General features: G+C 42.5%; 1 protein-coding gene across 9 annotated transcripts in view; it reads right to left on the minus strand.

Annotated features, from left to right (window-relative positions):
- The window catches only part of HDAC4 (histone deacetylase 4), a 318456-nt gene extending 314334 nt beyond the window's left edge, over positions 1 to 4122 (minus strand). For 8 of the 9 annotated variants that reach the window (XM_081945679.1, XM_081945681.1, XM_081945680.1 and 5 more), the window contains exon 1: positions 3968 to 4122. The gene's annotated coding sequence lies outside the window, so the exon portion shown is untranslated. Of the gene's footprint in view, positions 1 to 3361; positions 3442 to 3967 lie in introns of those variants that run through there. The other variant, XM_081945678.1, reaches the window with a different exon arrangement.
- Positions 4123 to 19588: the final 15466 nt, after the last annotated feature.

The raw sequence follows: 19588 nt of genomic DNA on the forward strand, positions 1-19588 counted from the left end.
GAAACGTGAAGGAAGAGAAGAATTAAGATACCCATATATAAGAAAAAGGTAATGCGAAGTTGTGAAAAACATCTGGGTAGAATCATTGAAAGTTCAAATAAACTCTAAATTCAAGTAGGACATCTTTAAACACAACAAAGTAACCTAATGAAATTAATTTGGCAAAACTGAAACCATTCAATACCCTGAACAGTATCCAAACTACTGTGGCATGAGTTTTTACAGTCAACATCAAAATTCAGAGTAGATGATAAAAACAGGTAATAGAAATACCAGTATATATGCACACATATACTGAGTATAATATTTTATTAAATTCTCAAATGGAATCTGTACCATATACAAAATATTGGCAAATGTTACAATTATCAAACATATCATTATCATTCTTATGTTCAGTGCTAAACTTGCGTGCACCTCAGTGTTTCATAAACATTCATACATATAACACATGCGGACAGATGTTTGTGTCAGCAATAGGTTTAAATGAAGTATTATTTCTAATTATTGCACCGATTCAAGAAAACAGCAGAAGGAATGCAATTACTCCCACATGCAAACACATGATAGCATTTGTCAAAGAGAAAGAGCATGGGAATATATATAGATATATTACTACATACAAAATTGTCTTACATTACATCAATGTTTTACTTTACCCGCTGTTACAGTGTTTCTCCGAAAACACAACCTACCCAATAATAAGCCCAACCCTAATTTTGAGGTTGGGCCTAATATTACCCCTACCCCTACCCCTACAATAAGCCTGGGGGATGGGCGTGGCCAGCACGAGTGGGGTGCAGGGGCGGAACTGTCCAGCTGCAGCCCCTTGGCCCCTTGGGGCAACACAAATACCGCTTTTGCCCTTCTTTTTCTGGGAGCAGCGCTTCTGCTTTTTCGACCAGTTCCCCAAAGCCAGCATATCCGCAGCCAGCTGCTTTGCTTTTCCCCTCTTTTGGGGAGGCTTGTGCGGCGGCGGCACCGGTACGGGAGAGGCAGGCAATCTTCAGTGCAGCTGCAGGCAAGCCAAGAGACAATGGGATGAAGGGGCCAGTGCACTGGGATTGCCTCTGCCTCCCCCATGCTTCTGCCTCCACCTACTACTAGTGTCACCACGCAATCCTCCCATGAGGAAAAAGAGGGAAAAAGCAAAGCGGCTGGCTGCAGAGCTGCCAGCTTCAGGAAGTGGCCCAACAGGCAGAAGTGCCGCACCCAGAAAGAGATAGTCGAAAGTCTGTAGGAAAATCCCCCCCCCCCATTTACCTACCAATCATTCTTTATTTGGGATCACAGGACCCCCTTTCCTTCCCCCCTCACACACAAAAACACACACACCCCCTCCAAGGCAGCCACATCCCTTCACTAACCTGCTTTCCAGCTGCATTTTCCGCTGCGCATGCAGGGCAAGAAATCTGGGGCAGTATGGTCAAAAAAATAGTAGAGACCTTCCAACTTCGCAAGATTTTTTTTTTCATGAGAAGTTGGAAGGTCTGAACTACCATATGATTTTTTTTTTAGACTTCTTGCCCTGCATGCGCAGTGGAGAAGAAAGCTGGAAAGCAGATTAGTGAAGGGATGTGGCTGCCTTGGAGGGGTGGGATATGTATGAGGGGTGTGTGTGTGTGTGTGTGCGAGAGAGAGAGAGAGAGAGAGAGAGAGAGAGAGAGAGAGAGAGAGAGAGAGAGAGAGAGAGAGAGAGAGAGAGAGAGAAGGAGGGAGGAAAGTGTATGTGTCCTGCGATCCCGAATAATGAGAATAATGAATGGTCGGTAGGAAAATGGGGGGGGGGATTTTCCTGCAGACTCTTTTTGAATTTTCCCAGAGTCTCTGCTGCTTCTGCTTTTGGCTGCACACAAGGAAAACAGCAGAAGCAGCAGAAGTCTTTCCTTCTCTCCCCCAAACTCTGCCAGAAATGAGTCTTTGGGGCCCTGCAAGGCATCCTGCCCCAAGAGGCTGCAGCGGCCCGACAAGTCTCACAAAGACTCATTTCTGGCAGAGTTTGGGGGAGAGAAGTAGTATCAGCCGAAACATAGGACTTTATGTATGTGAAGGATTCATTATATCAAAGATATAGCTAGTGAAATATACAGATAGTCCTCAACTTACAATTGAGCCCAAAATTTGTTGCTAAATGACACATTAGTTGAATTTTGCCCCATTTCATGACCTTTCTTGCCAGTTGTTAAATAAATCATTGCAGCTGTTAAGTTAGTGATACATTTAAGTGAATCTGGCTTACCCATTGACTTTGTTTTGCAAAAGATTGCAAAAAATGATCACATGACCTGAGGACACTGCAACCATCATACATATGAGTCTGAATTTTGATTACTTGTCCATGGAGATACTGCAAGGGGCATGTGAAAAATAAGTCACATTTTTCAGTGCTCTTGTAACTTTGAATGGTCACTAAATGTGCTGTTGCAAGTCGAGGATTACCTGTACTGGACAAGAAACTAGAAAGATATCAATATAGCTAAGATCTATATGTGAGTCCTGTTAAGTTGCAAATAACCTCCTAGCAACAGCTGTCAGAGAAACTTGTTATAGTATGCTCTCAAATATCAGATTACATTTTAGATGAACAAGGTGTTATCTTTATCTGGTAGATGTGTCTGCCACACAGTATAGAAAAAATACTGCAAGTAGTGCAATAAGCAGGCTATACACTGTAACAACAGTATCTTCATAGAGACAATTATATTATATTACATTGCATTATTATATGTTTTATGAAAATGATTAAACTGTTATCTCACCCTTTCTCCAAAAAGCTAACTCCCCCATTCTTTCGGGTAATTTTTGACAACAGGATTAGGCAAATGAGCCTAATCTCCCACGCACTGAGATTTCAACCTTTCCAGTCCAATACATTGCCTGCAAATGCTCCTATATATATATCCAATTATACAATTATGCATCTGAGTGAAGCAAACACTACCCATTTAATGCCATTCTAAGTCTGTTACTGTGTAAAAAGGTCCACATTTTTCTTTGCAACTGCTGTCCTCGCTGCGGTAGATTTATCGTGGTCCCTCTCCATTCCTTGGCAATATCACTTTTTAATCTTACTAGTATGGCAATTTGTATTTAAATGAAAACGGTTAATCCCAATATCTGCGTTCTACGAGAAAATGCGAGGTAGATTTACGGCCTATCCTCCACAATGAGTTGGCGACTGAAAAACTGAAGACCTCTTCCCGGCCGACCGACCGGCCCAACGTCCTTCATAGCGCCTCGGCCTTTCCTTCCTCCACCCGCTTCGCCTTCGCCGCCGGGATTGTTGGGAGGGACACCAGCTAGCCTCACCCCAAGGGGAGTTTTCATGCTTAGCTGCATCTTATTCCCACCCCGCACTCACCCGTTGAACCATTGCTCTTTCAGCCCAAGTTAAGCAGGAGGGAATGGATTTCTTAGAGCGCTAGACGGGTGCGGTTCTTGGATCCACCCGCTTCATTCACAAAAAAATGCAAATAAACAGACGGCGCTTAAAGGACAAGCGTCCTCGAAGCCGAGAAGGTGGCCACTCACGGCAAAGGAAGGGGAGAGGGGGACAAGATGGGACCAGTGTCGATGAATGCTCTAAGTCCCGCCTTCCACCCTTTGGTAGGCACGATCTGCTAAAAAAGCGCAACCCCACCCTGGCTTCAACGGCCCCCATGGAACCGATGTCCAAAGTGGGGATGATTCGGATGATGGCTCAGAACCACCAGCAGCCTTCGAACGAGGCCCCGATTGGTGCTCTTACAGCGTCAATCACCCCATGGCCCTGAATATTCTGTTCCTTTCCTCCGGCTCCAATCCTCCCCAGTTATCTCTGAGGGGGATCCATTCCCAGCCTTAAAGGCGCAGGAAGAGACCCTTCAGCCGCAACCTCTCCCCGTGGTTTAAAGGAAAGGTGCCGTAATGATTGGGCAATAACTGCCATACCGCGATCTTCCAGGAAGCCTCTGCGCCAGATACTGACCTGTGTTTCAAATGAGAAGAAAACAAGAATAAGGAACGAATGACCCCACGGAAGTTGCCGTTGGCGAGGAAGAGGAGTCGAACAGCCCTCGGAGCTACCGCTACGGTGCGCGCGCCACCAACAAAATCAGCTCATGACGGAACGCGCCATCTTGGAATTTTCACATAGTAACCCACGTGATTCAGACCATTTTTTTTCTTGCTCCCTTTAAGCCAATCGGAGAATGAAGCTATTAATAGACGCACTCCGATTTTTCCTCTTCGCAGTCCCTCGCGGCTCGCTTCTCTCCCTCCCACCCCCTTCAGAAGGGAAAGGAAGGCAAGTTTTGTAGCCTTGGTAGCACAGTATTTGGATGATTTCGGAAGTAGGAGGTCCATCCTTTAATTGATATAAATTCTTCGCATTACTGGGGTATATTCACACGATTCGGGGGAAGCAGCCGTCTGCCGTCCTACGCATATGCTAAATACGTTAAAACATTTCAAACTTGATTGAATTCCTATGATGTAACACTGCTCTGGAATCTTGTATTCTCATTGGTTTAAAAAAAGAACTGCTCAAGTGACCAGTGCAGTCTTTAAATAAGCCAATTCCAATGGACCTAATGAAACTTATTTATTAATTTTTATTTACTTATTTGATTTGTCAATCATTTACAAGATAATAGGTATAAGAATAAACATGAGTATGAATGAAATGGGTACGAATAAATGGGAACAGTAGGACAGGGACGGTGGGCACGATGGTGCTCTTACGCACGCCCCTTACAGACCTCTTACGAATGAGGTGAGGTCAATAGTAGTGTTGGAAGAAATGTCCTGGGTTCGGCTCCAAGTGGGGAAAAAGACACTGGAGACATGGAGGCTGCTTGGAAAGATGGTTTTAATGGTGGACAGGACCACATGGCTTGAGTCCTGAACAGAAAAGGTGATCACATGCTTCAATGTTGGTGGAGAAGAGAAGAGAAGGAAAGGGAAGAGAAGACAGTGAAGAAGGGCTTGCAGGGCTTTTTATAATCTGTTCGGCCCCACCTATCTGTTTCCTGTTCCTGTGTAAGAAATGTATTCTGATTGGTTGGCAGACTCACATGGGCCCATGCAGAGGCAACTCTCTAGGCTGAGTTTTGAATGGAGGTTGGGTTGAGTTCAGATGCCATGTGGTCAGTTCAGTAAAGTGCCAATATTATCATGCCTTAATCCCATCCCCCTGGAACTGATGGGGAGAACTCTTTATTATGTATCAGATAGGCGGGTGTGAGTCCCTCTTTGTGAAGTGGGGCCTTGGAGCTCAGGTGGGCCTTTTTGTTACATACCTGTCTCCCTGCTATGTTTCATCGGCCCTGCCGGAGCTGCTAGATGTATTAGCTGGATTGGCGGTGGATTTCCCCAGGCTCATGGTCCTGGGGGATTTCAATCTGCCCTCCATTGGCGAGACATCCGAGTCAGCTCGGGAGTTCATGGCTTCCATGACAGCTATGGACCTAACTCAGTTAATTCAAGACCCCACCCATAATGGGGGACACACGCTCGACCTGATTTTTGTCTCTGGGCAGTGGATGAATGATCTAGATTTAGGGGATATTTCTATTCAACCCTTGTCATGGTCTGATCATTTCCTCATCAGGCTTGACTTCCATATCGCTACCCCTCGCCGCAGGGAGGGGGAACCGACTAGATGGTTCCGCCCCAGGCACCTGATGGACCCCGAAAGGTTCCTGATGGAGTTTGGGACTTTTCCTGAATCCCTTGCTCACAACTCGACCGAAGCCCTAGTGGGAGCCTGGGATAGAGCTGCCGCTGGGGCTTTGGATCGTGTTGTGCCTTTGCGGCCTCTGACCCGGTGTTGATCCCGGATGGCTCCCTGGTTTACCGGGGAGCTCCGGGAGATGAAACGCCGGAAAAGACGCCTAGAGAGTGGCTGGAGGGCCAGCTGGTCCGAATCTGATCGAACACTAGTAAGAATTTATATTAAATCCTACTTAGTGGCAATAGAAGCAGCAAAACAGCAATATTTTTCCGCTCTTATCGCGTCCGCAGATAACCGCCCAGCCGCCCTGTTTAGGGTGACCCGCTCCTTACTTAACCAAGGAACTGGGGAAGACCCCTTGCAGGGTAGGGTTGAAGAATTTGTTCAGTATCTGCAGGATAAAATCGCTCAGATCTGGACAGGCTTGGACTCTGACTGGGTAGATTCGGGCGAGCCGACGGGGATGATTCTTGAGGAGACTATCTGGGATGGGTTTGACCCTGTGACCCCCGAAGGCATGGACAGGATTATGGGGGGACTCAGTGCTGCCACTTTTGTGCTGGACCCGTGTCCCTCTTGGTTAGTTTCGGCTTCCCGGGAGGTGACACGAGGCTGACTCCAGGCGATTACCAACGCTTCATTGAGAGAGGGGTTCTTTCCCACCGCCTTGAAGGAGGCGGTGGTGAGGCCCCTCCTCAAGAAGCCTTCCCTGGACCCAGCTTCTTTAGCCAACTATCGTCCGGTCTCCAACCTTCGCTTTGTAGCGAAGGTTGTCGAGAGTGTGGTAGCACGTCAGTTTCCCCAGTACCTGGATGAAGCTGTCTACCTGGATCCGTTTCAGTCGGGTTTCAGGCCCGGGTACAGCACGGAGACGGCACTGGTCGCGTTGGTCAATGATCTCTGGCGGGCCCGGGACAGGGGCTGTTCCTCTGTCCTGGTCCTATTAGACCTCTCGGCGGCTTTCGATACCATCGACCATGATATCCTACTGCGACGACTCAGGGGGTTGGGAGTGGGGGGCACCGTTTTACGGTGGTTCTCCTCCTACCTGTCGGATCGGTCGCAGTTTGTGTTGACTGGAGGGCAGAGATCGACCCCTAGGCGCGTCACTTGTGGGGTGCCCCAGGGGTCGGTTCTCTCACCCCTCCTGTTCAACATATACATGAAACCGCTGGGCGAGATCATCCGTGGTTTGGGGGTACGGTATCATCAATATGCTGATGATACCCAACTTTTCATCTCTACCCCAAACCACCCAAATGATGCCCTCGACGTGATGTCCCGATGCCTGGAGGCTGTGCGGATCTGGATGGGGAGGAACAGACTCAAGCTCAATCCCTCCAATCCCTCCAATTTCTGGAAAATTTCTGGCTGTGAAGAATTTTGGGACTTCTGCTTGCTTGTAACCTGTCTGGAAGCTCACAGAAAGTGATATCAAACATCTGAAAATAATTGGCATGGTAAACTGGATATTGTAAATTTCTTTCCAGAAATTGTGCCCTGGTTGCTAGACCTTCATGGTTGAAAGCTCTCTGGGAGCCACTGAAGGGATCCTTCTGCTCTCTCAATGCCTTTCCATTAGAAAAATTAAGCCTCCCTGATCTGACCAATTTTTATCTTTTGTCAAGAACATGTGCGTTCCACTCACATGTTTTGAAAAAAAAAGGAGGGATTGTAGGAAGTTACCACCCAGCCCTCTCCCAGAAAAATGAAATATCCTAAGAAATATTGAAAAGGCAGAATATTATATTTTCCTGGATATGAAAAGGAAGAAACATGTTTTAAATTGAGAATAGCTCCCTGTAGCTTCCTGCCTCCACCCACTTTGTCAATGGGCCATTAAGAAGGCCAAGCCAGTCCCTTTACATAATAAAGAGTTCTCCCCTTCAGCTCCAGGGGGATGGGAATGAAGGCATGATAATATAAGCCTTTACTCAACTGACCACATGGCATCTGAGAACTCTGAGAATTCAACCAAACCTGGACTCAGCCTAGAGAGTTGCCCCTGCATGGGCCCATGTGAGTCTGCCAACCAATCAGAATACATTTCTTACACAGGAACAGGAAACAGAGAGGTGGGACTGAACAGGTTATTAAAGGCCTAGCAAGCCCCTCCATTGGCCCTTCTCTTCTTCTCCATCAACATTGAAGCATGTGATCACCTTTTCTGTTCAGGACTCAGGCCATGTGGTCCTGTCCACCATTAAAACCATCTTTCCAAGCAGCCTCCATGTCTCCAGTGTCTTTTTCCCCACTTGGAGCCGAACCCAGAAGGACATTTCTTTCATCACTGCAATCAAGTTTGGAGCGGTTTACATTGAGTTTGTATCTTGTATTATTGTGGTTGAAGCTGAAGTAGTCATTGACGGGTAGGAGGTTGTAGCAGATAATTTGGTGTATTACAATTAAGTCCGACCATAGGCGGCGTACTTCTAGGTTGTCCAAGCCCAAAATTTCAAGCCTGATGGTGTAAGGTATTCTGTTGCGAGCAGATGAGTGTAGTACTCTTCTTGTGAAATACTTCTGGACTTGCTCAATTGTATTAATGTCCGATATACAGTACGGATTCAAGACAGATGAACTGTATTCGAGAATTAGTCTAGCAAAAGTTTTGTATGCCCTAGTTAGCAATACAATATTACCAGAGGAGAAGCTTTGTAAGTTTAGGTTAACAATTCTTAATACCTTTTTGGTGATGCTGTTTCAGTGAGCTAGCACTTAAATTGTTTGATATGAGTACCCCAAGGTCCTTGACAGAGTGAGGGTCGTCTACAAGTTGGTATCCTCCTAGCTTGTATTTGGTGTTCTGATTTTTTTTTACCAACGTGTAGGACAAAGCGTTTCTTGGTTGAGATTTGAAGTTGCCACTTTTTGACCATTCAGACACAAAGTCAAGGTCGCTTCGAAGGGCAGTAGCATTGTTAGTGGTGTTGAATAGTTTTATGACATCAGCGAAGAGGACGCAGTTGCTTATAAGATGATCACGAAGGTCATTTATGTAGAGTATAAAGAGTGTGGGTCCTAGAACACTGCCTTGAGGGACACCGCTGTTAACTGGTGCAGGGTTTGATAGGGCACTCTCTATTTTGACTATTTGTTGTCTGTTTGACAGGAACACAGCAATCCACTTATGAAGGGATCCAGAAATGCTGTAAGAATTTAGTTTTAATAGTAGTTTATCATGTACCATTGAATCAAAGGCTTTGTAGAAGTCAATGTAAATTATGTCTATTGCTTTACCCTGTAGTTCATATGTTTTTGCAGAGTAGGAGTTGCAGATCGCATGGCAATTTTTTTCTCAAACCAAATTGTTTTTTAGAGAGTAGGTTGTTTGTCTCCAAGTGTAGGGTAATGGATTGGTTAATGATTGATTCCATGACTTTGCACATGAGGCAACACATGCCTTGTGTGCAAAGTCATGCTCTGTAATGTTGCTTTGTCATTTTCAACTACGCTGGGCTCTCCTTTTTTTGAAGATAGGGATGACAGTTGCTAAAGACCATAGTTTGGGTAGGGAGCTGGTTCTGAATGTTATCTCATAGATTTTGCTTAGGGGTTCTGCTATGGCAGTGGAGTGTTTTTTTAAAGAAGTAGGCACATAAACATGTTGAAAAGGTTGCCTTTAACGGCTTCATCAATACAGTCTTTCCCATTAGGTCCTTTTATGGGTGGGATGGTTCTTGAGTCTTTAGGTTTGGTGTTTACAAAATTATAGGAGGTGTGGATGGATTTTGTTCATAGGAGGTTATCCTCTTGTCTGCAGTGATAATTGGTGCATTCTGCCTTTAACTGGCAGCATAAGGTGTTGTATCAGCTTATAAAGTTTGCTACGTAGCAAGATTTGTTTTTTTTTTTCCAAAGTGATTTTTTGGGGGATTGAAGCATTCTTATTGTAATAGAGGGTTTTTTGTTTTGAGGGTTATTAATGGTACGTAGAATTTAATGACTCTTTCAAGTTTGAGCAAGAAAGTGTTATAATGGTCTTCAGTAGTATTACAGCCAGTGAACAGAATGTGCCAATCAAGAGATGATAGGTCGGCAGCTATGAGATCATAACTGGCTTTTCAAAACTTATTTTTCCATAAGGGGAAGTCGGTAAAAGAGGAATCATTAAACTAGACATGAATTCTTTTGCCATATAATTCTTACTTTGGAACCACTTGAAATCACTATCAGATAATACGACATATCTGTCTGCAACACATTGTAACCTATTTAACCATTTAGAACATTTAGAACTCATGTTCTAAATGCGCATGATTTGCTTCCATGGGATCCAAACAGAAACCATCCAGTCACTGATCTCATCTGTCTACAACTGTCATCACATTTTTTAATAGCACTAAATTTTAGTATCACTTTATTTTTGAACTATCACATAGCGAATCATAGAACGTACCATTGAAAGCCAGTTCATGCTGGATTTTGACAACTGCAATACACTAGAAAAATGTCAAGGAATTGATACCTATTATGGTCAGACTGCTCATCAGTGCACGTTTTCATTGGTTAACAATTTCTTAAGGGACTTTGTTTAACTTTAAGGGTTTGCTATTGACTTTAAAAGCTCTAATTTGCTTAGGGCATACTTTTTAAACAGGGGGCCAATTCATAGTTCCGCAGATTGTTGGGTGGCTGGACCTGCTGGGTGGGCATGGCTAGGTGGTCATGTGATTAGGTGGGCCTGGCCAAGTCCATTAAACAATACACACAAATTAAACTTACATTTGTTTTGCTCCTGTGGGTGTCTTTTGGCCTCCGCTGCCGCCAGTAATAATTTATAATTTATAATTTTGAATTTATTAGCCGCTCCCTTTCCAGGCAGGACTCGGAGCAGCGTACAATGGAGCATATAGAACATAAAACATGTGTACAAACACATAAACATACATATATACAAAGACACACATGCACGGAGGAGGTAACAAATTACAACATTTAGACAGTTAAAAATCACCATTAAAATACCCCAATTGTAAGAAACCCAATGTACAATTAAAATTTAAAATTTAAAAAGACAGTCAGGAGGAGTAAGAAAAATTACGGTTGAGCCAGGCCAGATAATTGAAAGAGGTGGGTCTTCAGCTGTACACGGAAGGAGCGGAGATCGGAAGTAATCCTGATGTCACGGGGGAGGTCATTCCACAGGGCTGGGCCCATCACAGAGAAGGCTCTGCTCCTGGGTGTCGCCCCCCGACACTGTTTGGCGGACGGCACCCGGAGAAGTCCCTCTCTGTGTGAGCGAAATGGTCGTAGGGATGTGTGGGGCAGGATGCGATCCTGCATGTAACTAGGCCCTGTGCCATGAAGCGCTTTAAAAATCATAATCAAAACCTTGAAACGCACTCGGTAGACCACAGGAAGCCAGTGCAGCTCGCTCAGGAGAGGTGTTACAGGGGAGTATCTAGTCCTCCCCATAATCACCCGCGCGGCTGCGTTCTGGACCAACTGTAGTCTCCGAGTGCATCTCAAGGGAAGCCCCATGTAGAGAGCATTGCAGTAGTCCAGGCGAGACGTTACTAGCGCATGGGTGACTGTGCGTAGGGCATCCCGGTCCAATAAGGGGCGCAATTGGCGCATCAGGCGGACCTGATGGAACGCCCCCCTTGCCAGTAGCCCTCTGCCAGCCAAAAACGGGGCACACAGAAGCCTCCTTGGGTATCCAAGCACCCTGTTTTTGGCCTCCCCCCACCTCCGGTAGCATTCTGCTGGCCAAAAATGTTGCCTTACAGTCCAGTTCCAGCCCATGGGGCTCGCGAAGATAAATCCTGTGCTCGTCTGAAGGGTGGGGGCCAATGGGTGGGCGGGGCAATTTCGTGGTCCTGCACAGGCCAGATTAATGACTTTGGTGGGCTGTAGTTTGAGGATTCCTGGTTTACGGCCTGAGTAGCTAAAAGACCTCCTAATATGCTGTCTGATTGTGTCGATCAACAGAAGAGGGCCCTTTTGCAGATGCTCTTGCTGCCAGATGCTTGGACATCTGGTAAACAGATGACCTCCTACAATGTTACTCCCAGGGTAAGGAATGTACTCCCAAAGTAAGATGATGTAATTGGCACCATTGACACAGTACTTGGAAAATAACAAAACAGTAAAAAAAATTCTACATTTTAATAGATTATACACTTATTTTAATTCTGTTGAAGAAAGAAAAGAAGAAAAAGAAGGAAATTAAACAGACTTTAAATTTCAACTAACTGTGAAGAGAGACAATTGGGGAGGTTTTAAAAGAGTTTTAGATTGTTCTAAAATGGAGTTTCAGATATATGGAGAAATACTTTTGATGTTAAAAGAAGCATGGGGAATCTTCGATAGATAATAAAGAAACAGAAAATTTGTTTAAACATACAGAAAAGAAAACGGGAAGAATATGAAGGGGGAATGTAAATGAAATAAAAGAAGCTAAAAACCTAGAAGAAGAAGTAAAAGATACGTAAAAACCAAATAGACAATGCCACAGAAACCGATAGAAAGGTAGAAAGAATAGAGAGGAAAAGGGGAAAGCTCTCCTCAAAAAAGAAAAGGAAGCAACTAAAAGACAAAAAGGGACATATTTTCCAGAGACAAATTGCATGTTCTTGGTATCTTAAATCGCCTGATCAGACAATCAGGTCTCTCTAAACCAGGGATGTCAAATGTGTGGCCAGATGCGTCACATCCTGGTCATGCCCACCCAGTGGTGAGTTTCAAAAAAATTTAGAATCTATTCTGTAGGTGTGGCCTGTTTTATGGGAGTGGCTTGGCAGCCATGTGATCGGGTGGGAGTGGCTCGGTAATCATGTGTCCGGGTGGGAGTGGCTTGGCAGTCATGTGACAGAATGGGGTGGCTTGGCAGTCATGTGACCAGGTGGGAGTGGCCAAGTCAATGTCACTAAATTCTTTGCTCCAATGAATGACCTACAAAAAGAAGATATTAAAAAAGGAAATTCATTATTTTGTGCGCTTACTACTTAAATAAGATTAAAATAAGTACACAAAACAATAAAAGAGCTACTTACAGAAGGAAGATGACTGTCCTTGCCAGTCTTCAACATCACTGACCACACTTGCTCCAATGAATGGCCTGCACAAAGAAGAGACACAGAAATGAACTCTTCAATTTGCATGCACTACATTAAGGATGAAACCAGCTGACAAAACAATAAAACATCTACTTACAGAGGAAAGATGACTGCCTTGCCAGTCTTCTACACCACCAACTCACTACCTTGCTCCAATGAATGGCCTGCACAAAGAAGAGACACAGAAAGGAAGACTTTAATTGCATGCACTTACACCTTACATAAGAATAACACATAAGAATGAAAGAGATACACTCAAGTACTTACTTGTGTTATTGGTTTTGTGGTTGAAGATGTTTCCAGATTGTTCTTTGGTTCCCAGACTCCTCAGTTACACTTTTCTTGATCTTTACTCATGGATCATCAGCTGTGTGATGGTGTGCTCTGAGCCACTTTTTCACTGCAGGAATTGGGTCCCATCTCTCAACAGGCATTCCAACAATGCTTATCATCACCAGATTACTAATGTTTGGAACAATTAGGCGGGTTCTTTGCTCTGAACATATGAGGTTCATTTTTTAGAACCCCCTTTCCACCTCTGCTGAACTAACAGCAATTGTCCTGACAATATCTCTAGCTTTTCTGATACTGTCGGGAATTTTGTAGGTCTTTGGATCTTTGATCATATTTTCCAAAAAATCTCTGTAGCCATTCAAATCAATTTCATAATTAAAAATTTCACCAAATTCAATCAATGCTGCTTCTGCTTCTGCCAATGGAACGACTACATCTTCAATGTTACAGTAATCCGGCTCCAAATATGTGATGAAGTATAATCTTTATTGTCATTGTACTTAAATACAATGAAATTGGTTGAATGGATGAAGTGTAATTTGTTTGCATCTGGCAATTGGCTACCTGTTTTTAGATGGTTGCAACCCATCAGCCTTTTCTTCAAATTGGTAATGATGCTTGCAAAAAGATTTTCACGAGAAAGGGCAACAAATCTTTGGTTTTGAACTAATTTTATGTTTTTGAAGGCTTCTAAAGCTAGCATTCCATCAACCTTTTTTTCATATGGGCCCTTTCCCCGTCTAAGCATTTCAAATGCTTTAATTGATCACAATACCAACTTTTTGGCCTCGATGATATCTGTGTTTCTCCCCTGCAGGGCATTTGACAGAAGATAAATTTCATTTAGAATATCAATCATGAGGGCCAAATCATTCAAAAAAATTAAATTTTCAAAATAGGAAGCCATGCCTGGGAATCTTTCATTGCCCAGAAATAACTGATGTAGGGCTGGATAAGCACGCCACACAGCTATGGTTGACCTTAAACTACAGGCAGCCCATCTTGGTCCCAAAACTCTGCCAATCTTCACAATTTCTTTTTTTTTAAAGAATTTTATTGGTTTTTAAACATTTATGGGAAAAGGTAAAGAGGTACATAGAAAATTTTGGCAGCTCCCACGCTAGTGGTAGAAATCCCTCCAAATCTCACAATTTTTACAATATTAAAAACAACGTTTAAAAGATAAGCAAAAAACAGCATCTTATTCTACATAGTATCAACCATGTGTTCAATCATTTTTCCTTTGTCACTTTCTAGTATATCAACAATTACAAATATTTCAAATACTTTTATTTTTGTGACCTGAGCCTTTTCGATATTGCTCCTTCCTCCATGTCCCCAGGTGAAGCCACAGCCCTCCCTTCATATCTTCTACCTTGCTACCCTTTTCACTACTTTCTCTGTGTTCGTCTTCTAGGAGAGAGAAATGTTTTTTAATGAAGGCTTCAGCCTCCTGCACTGTATTAATTCTAATTCTATTTCCCTCCCAAAAGATCAACATTCCCTCTGGCAATAACCATCTAAACCAAACTCCTTTATTGTATAATTTCTTTGATAAGGAGGAATACTTCCTCCTTCTTTCTCTTATCTTTTTCGGAATTTGCTTAAGAATGGTGATTTCTTCATCTTTATATTTTAGTGGTCCCTCCCTTTGGGCCCCAAGCACCTCATCCCTTGTGGTCCCCCTGAGAAATTTAACATGTACCTCCCTTGGAACATTATGACTTCTAGCATATGCTGAATTAATCCTGTAAACCAGATCCATATCCTACCACAGCTGTTCTTTGTCTCTCTTAATGTATTCTGCTAAAATTGTACTCATAATGTCCTTAAGGTCTTCATTTTCTGTCTCTGGTAGGTTCTGAAATCTGAGAAAAAAGGATATTCTTTCAAATTCTATTTTTGCCATAAAGTATTCCAGGTCTACATTTCCCTTCCGGATTGTCTTAACCTCCTCCCCCAGCCCAGCCTCTCCCTCCTCCAACACCACAATTCTCTGTTTGTTTTCTGAAATATGATGTTTAACATCTCTGAGTTCATCTTTGAGATCTGTCACCTCTTTTTTCAACTCATTTTGACCCTCATAATTTCTTGAAACATTTGGGTAACAGATAGCTCTTTTGGGCTCCCCCTAGACCCTTCTTGTTGTAACAATGAAGTAATTTTCGTTTGCTGCATGCTTGGACTGGAGGTGGCAGACACAGGAGCCGAAAATGACTTGCCCGTTGGTGGTTTCTTAGGCCCCATTTGTCTAAGTTCAGAGATGCATATAAGTCTTTTACAAAGAAAATGGCGTCAGCGGATTGCGCAGCTGTGCCGGTCCAAGGAGGCCGGCAAATCCAAAAGCGAAGAGTTAATTCTCCTTCACAGTTTCAAGATACTGAGGCACACCAGAAAGGGGAAAGTCGAATAATCAAAGTCCAGAAAGACCACGTAACGGGGGGGGGGGGTCCCGGTCTCCCTCAGAGAGGGTAATAAAACAATACCAGAGGTTTTTTTTTCCGAAGGTAGTTTCAAAAGGCAGACTTCATTTGTAAGTGCAAAAACAAAGACGGAAGGGAGCCATCTTGGCTCCTCCTTTCACAGGGAGAAGAAAGGAGATCCCCATAAAGTTTTTTTTAAAAAAGACAGATCAGCAATCATCTCTTGCAATTGTGATAGCGATCTTTCTCACATAGTTAGTTCAAGTGACGAGTCAGCCTTTGTTCTCTCTCCATTCCAATAAAGAGAGAGATAGTTCAAATGCTGCTTAATTCGAGGGGGGGGGGTAAAGAGAAGAAACACTCCGCCTCTAATCTTCAGTTTCAAATAAGTTGAACATGAATTTACAGTAGTCTGCTGCTTATCCTTTAATGACGATTAAGGAGATCAGGATGGCTCCCCCACCACCAGCATTCAGCTGCTCTTCCTTGGATAAACTCCTTCCTCCCAGAGCCTATTTGGCGAAAGGGCGGACAGCCCGAAGCTGTCCCAAACCCCCCCTCCGCTCCCCGGCTCCTAGGCGAGGCTGAAAACACCCCCGCCGGCTGCCGCCGCTTCCAGAAGGTTTCAACGAGCCACCCTTCGGCAGGAGACCCCTCCAAGGCCCCCTGTGCTCCTTACGGAGCCAACCGAGGAGACGAGCGGCGGACAGCACATCCGTTGCCAGCAGGAACTGGAAGTGATCTCCAGTCTGCACAATTTCAATGCCCAGTTGTTCAGGGATTTGAAAAAGGTCATTCTGGCTCTTGCAGGACTTCTGGAAAGTGGTTTGTATCTTGTCAAGGAATATATTGAAGTGATTCACTTGTTTTATTTCTTTTATCGCATTATCCAGCACAAGTTGGAGGCAGTGGTTCAAGCAGTGCCAGATTACAATGTTTGGGAAATCTTGAGCCATTCTGGTGCTGACTCCAGATTTTCTCCCAAGCATAACGTTGGCACCATCGGAGCAGAAAGCTATTAAATTCTGCAGATAGTCGGTGGTAAACCCAACTTTACATAAGCTTCCCATTGCTGCAGAATATATGGTCTCCGCATCTTGTTTCTTCAATTCCAACAGCTCAATGAAAATGGTTGCTGGGCATTCTGAATCCTCAATTTTAACAAAAACTATCAGAACTGATTTCATTGATAGCATTGAGGCTTCATTGATTATTAAACTCACCTTTAGATTATTTGCAATAATGCTGGAAAACACGGTTTTAATTTTGTTTGCAATGAATCCAACTATTTTCACTGCAGATCTCCATGAAAGCAAGCCTACTATCACATCTACTCCTATCGTAGTTATCAAATTTACCTGCCCTTCGATGTCTGAGAATGGTTTGCATCTTTTTGCCAGATCATAAACAATAAAAAATATTTTGCTAGTACTGGATAAAGGTATGTCTGTTGACATCTATAGATTTGGTTAACACATCCTGCTCCCGTTGTTTACTGTTTTCTCTACAAATATGGTATGTTTTGATTGAAAATGTTCCTTCATTTTTTTGGGAGAGATGATTGCTGATTCTCCTTAGTTGTCCCTACAGCCTCAACCTGGAAATTTTTCCACTCTCTAGAAACATGAATAATAATAATAATAATAATAATAATAATAATAATAATAATAATAATAATAATAATAATAATAATAATAATAATAATAATAATAATAATAATAATAATAATAAATAATAATAATAATAAATATTTATTTCTTAGCCGCACCCTCTCCCGAAGGACTCGGGGCGGTGAATACCTTTCTCTAGTAAGAACATGGGCTTCACACAGTACTCACAACCTAATTTTTTGTCAGATACAGTCCATCATACCTGTCCTGGAAGTTTCTGTATTTCTGTATTGCTACAAACTCCTGCAGTCAGGAAGTTTTGGAACATCAGTAGAGGAGATGGACTTGCTGCTTTCTCCGACTTCAAGTGGTGCTGGTGCTGGTGGGGTTGGTGCTGGTGACTGTTGTGGATCAGTTGATTGCTCCTTTCTTAGTTTTTTGGGGAAGAAAGCGGTCATACTCTGTTGCCTCTTCATCTGTTAAGTAATACTAACTGCAAAAGAAATAAAACAATATTAGACTTGATTATGGTTGTAAGATGAGGACTACAGGTAACAGAGGGGACCTCTGTTTTAACCCAACAATGTACAGTCTTTTCAGGAAGGATGTCCCCCAACAAACAGGAAAGATATAGTTTTCCATCTAAGAAGTTAGATCAAGAAGAATGAATGTCATAGGTAGATTCACAGAGCAATACAGATTTCTTCTTCTGAAATTTATTCCTCAGTTCAAAAAACAGGAATATATGAATTAGGTTCAGTACTTAGGTCAGTCCAGGTAGCTATTCAAAAGTTAGTGGTGTCATGGTTAGAAGCAATGGTAAAGCAAGATATGGATTTAAAACCAGAAATATTTTGTTGGGTATTTCAAAGGGAATACAATACATATTTAATTTTACACATGTTAGCAGCTGCTGGAACTGTGTTTGCACAACAGTGGAAAAACAAAGATATGAAAATGAATAAATATTAGAATGTGCAGGAATGAATAAATTGACAATTAAAATCAAGAAGGCTTCGAATACGTTTTCATGTGGGATTTGTTTTATCAATTGCTAACTAATAGAAACAGAAGTTAGAAATCTAAAAGTATGAATGAAAACACCAATTATGTAAGGAAAGATCACTAAAATGTATAAGCAAATATTATTAGTACTTGACCATTATTAAAGTGTAGATAACTATGGGACATTGCACACACACACACAAGCTATGACAGCACCTGGAAAACACCAATAGAATAACAGGTTTCCCCCAAAAGACCGCAGATGAAACCAGTTTTCCCCCTAACCTTAAGGACAGGAAAGAAAAAGCAACTGGAATAAAAACCATCAAGACATTGTGGGAAGTTATAAAGGACAGTGCCAGAAAGCTCACAGAACCAGAAACTACCAGACAAAAACACCAGCTTAAAGCTAAATTGTAAGTACACCCAATAAGACAAAGGCTAAAAATACCTCTCCTGGAACTCCCCTTTTCCTGTTTCCTGGCAAAACTAACCCCCAGGATAGGAAAGACAAAAGACCTGGGACCAAGATTAACCCAGGAAAACAGGAAAACAAAAGCAGGGCAATTAGAAACCATCAAAACCCATCAAGATGCAGGAGCTCACAAAGCAGCCCACAAGTCAACATATGAAAACAGCCATGGAGTCACATAAAAGGTTATTGCTGCAAGAAGCAACCACCTCACAATTACCTCAACAACCAGGTATCACACAGAAATAAACCCAAAATCTCGCAAAACTGCCTTGCACCAACCTGGCCTGCCCATATAAAAGCAGCCATGTGCCTCAAAATGGCTGCTATTCTATGGGCAGGCCAGGTTGGTGCAAGGCAGTTTTGCGAGATTTTGGGTTTATTTCTGTAGTGAATTCACTACAGAAACACACAATCTCACAAACCATGCACCAATCTGCCCATATAAAAGCAGCCACTTTGAGGCACATAATGTATGTGCCTCAAAGTGGCTGCTTTTATATGGGCAGGTTGGTGCAAGGCAGCCTTGCGAGATTTTATGTTTATTTCTGTAGTGAATTCACTACAGAACCACACAAAATCTCAGAAACCATGCACCAACCTGCACACTTAAAAGCAACATATTGCATCACAAATAAAACATTTCCAAAAAGCAATAACATTTCTTGTAATAAACATTTTCCAAAAACGATAAATAAAAAACCATTCTCTAAAAACCATTTTAAATAAACCATATTTTATAAACAATAAATAAATAAATAATTTTCTAAAAAACGTTTTAAAAAACCACATTCATAAACAATAAATAAAAAACCATTCCTAAAAACCATTTTCAAAAAACCATATTCCATAAACAATAAATGAAAAATTATCTAAAAATCATTTTCAAAAATCCACATTCTATAAACAATACATAAAAAACCATTCTCTAAAAACAATTTAAAAAAAATTCTATAAACAATAAATAAATAAATAAATTCCCTAAACATTAAAGAACACATTCTATAAAC

The sequence above is a fragment of the Natrix helvetica genome, assembly GCF_964273705.1.
Source record: "Natrix helvetica genome assembly, chromosome: 2".
NCBI lineage: Eukaryota > Metazoa > Chordata > Lepidosauria > Squamata > Natricidae > Natrix > Natrix helvetica.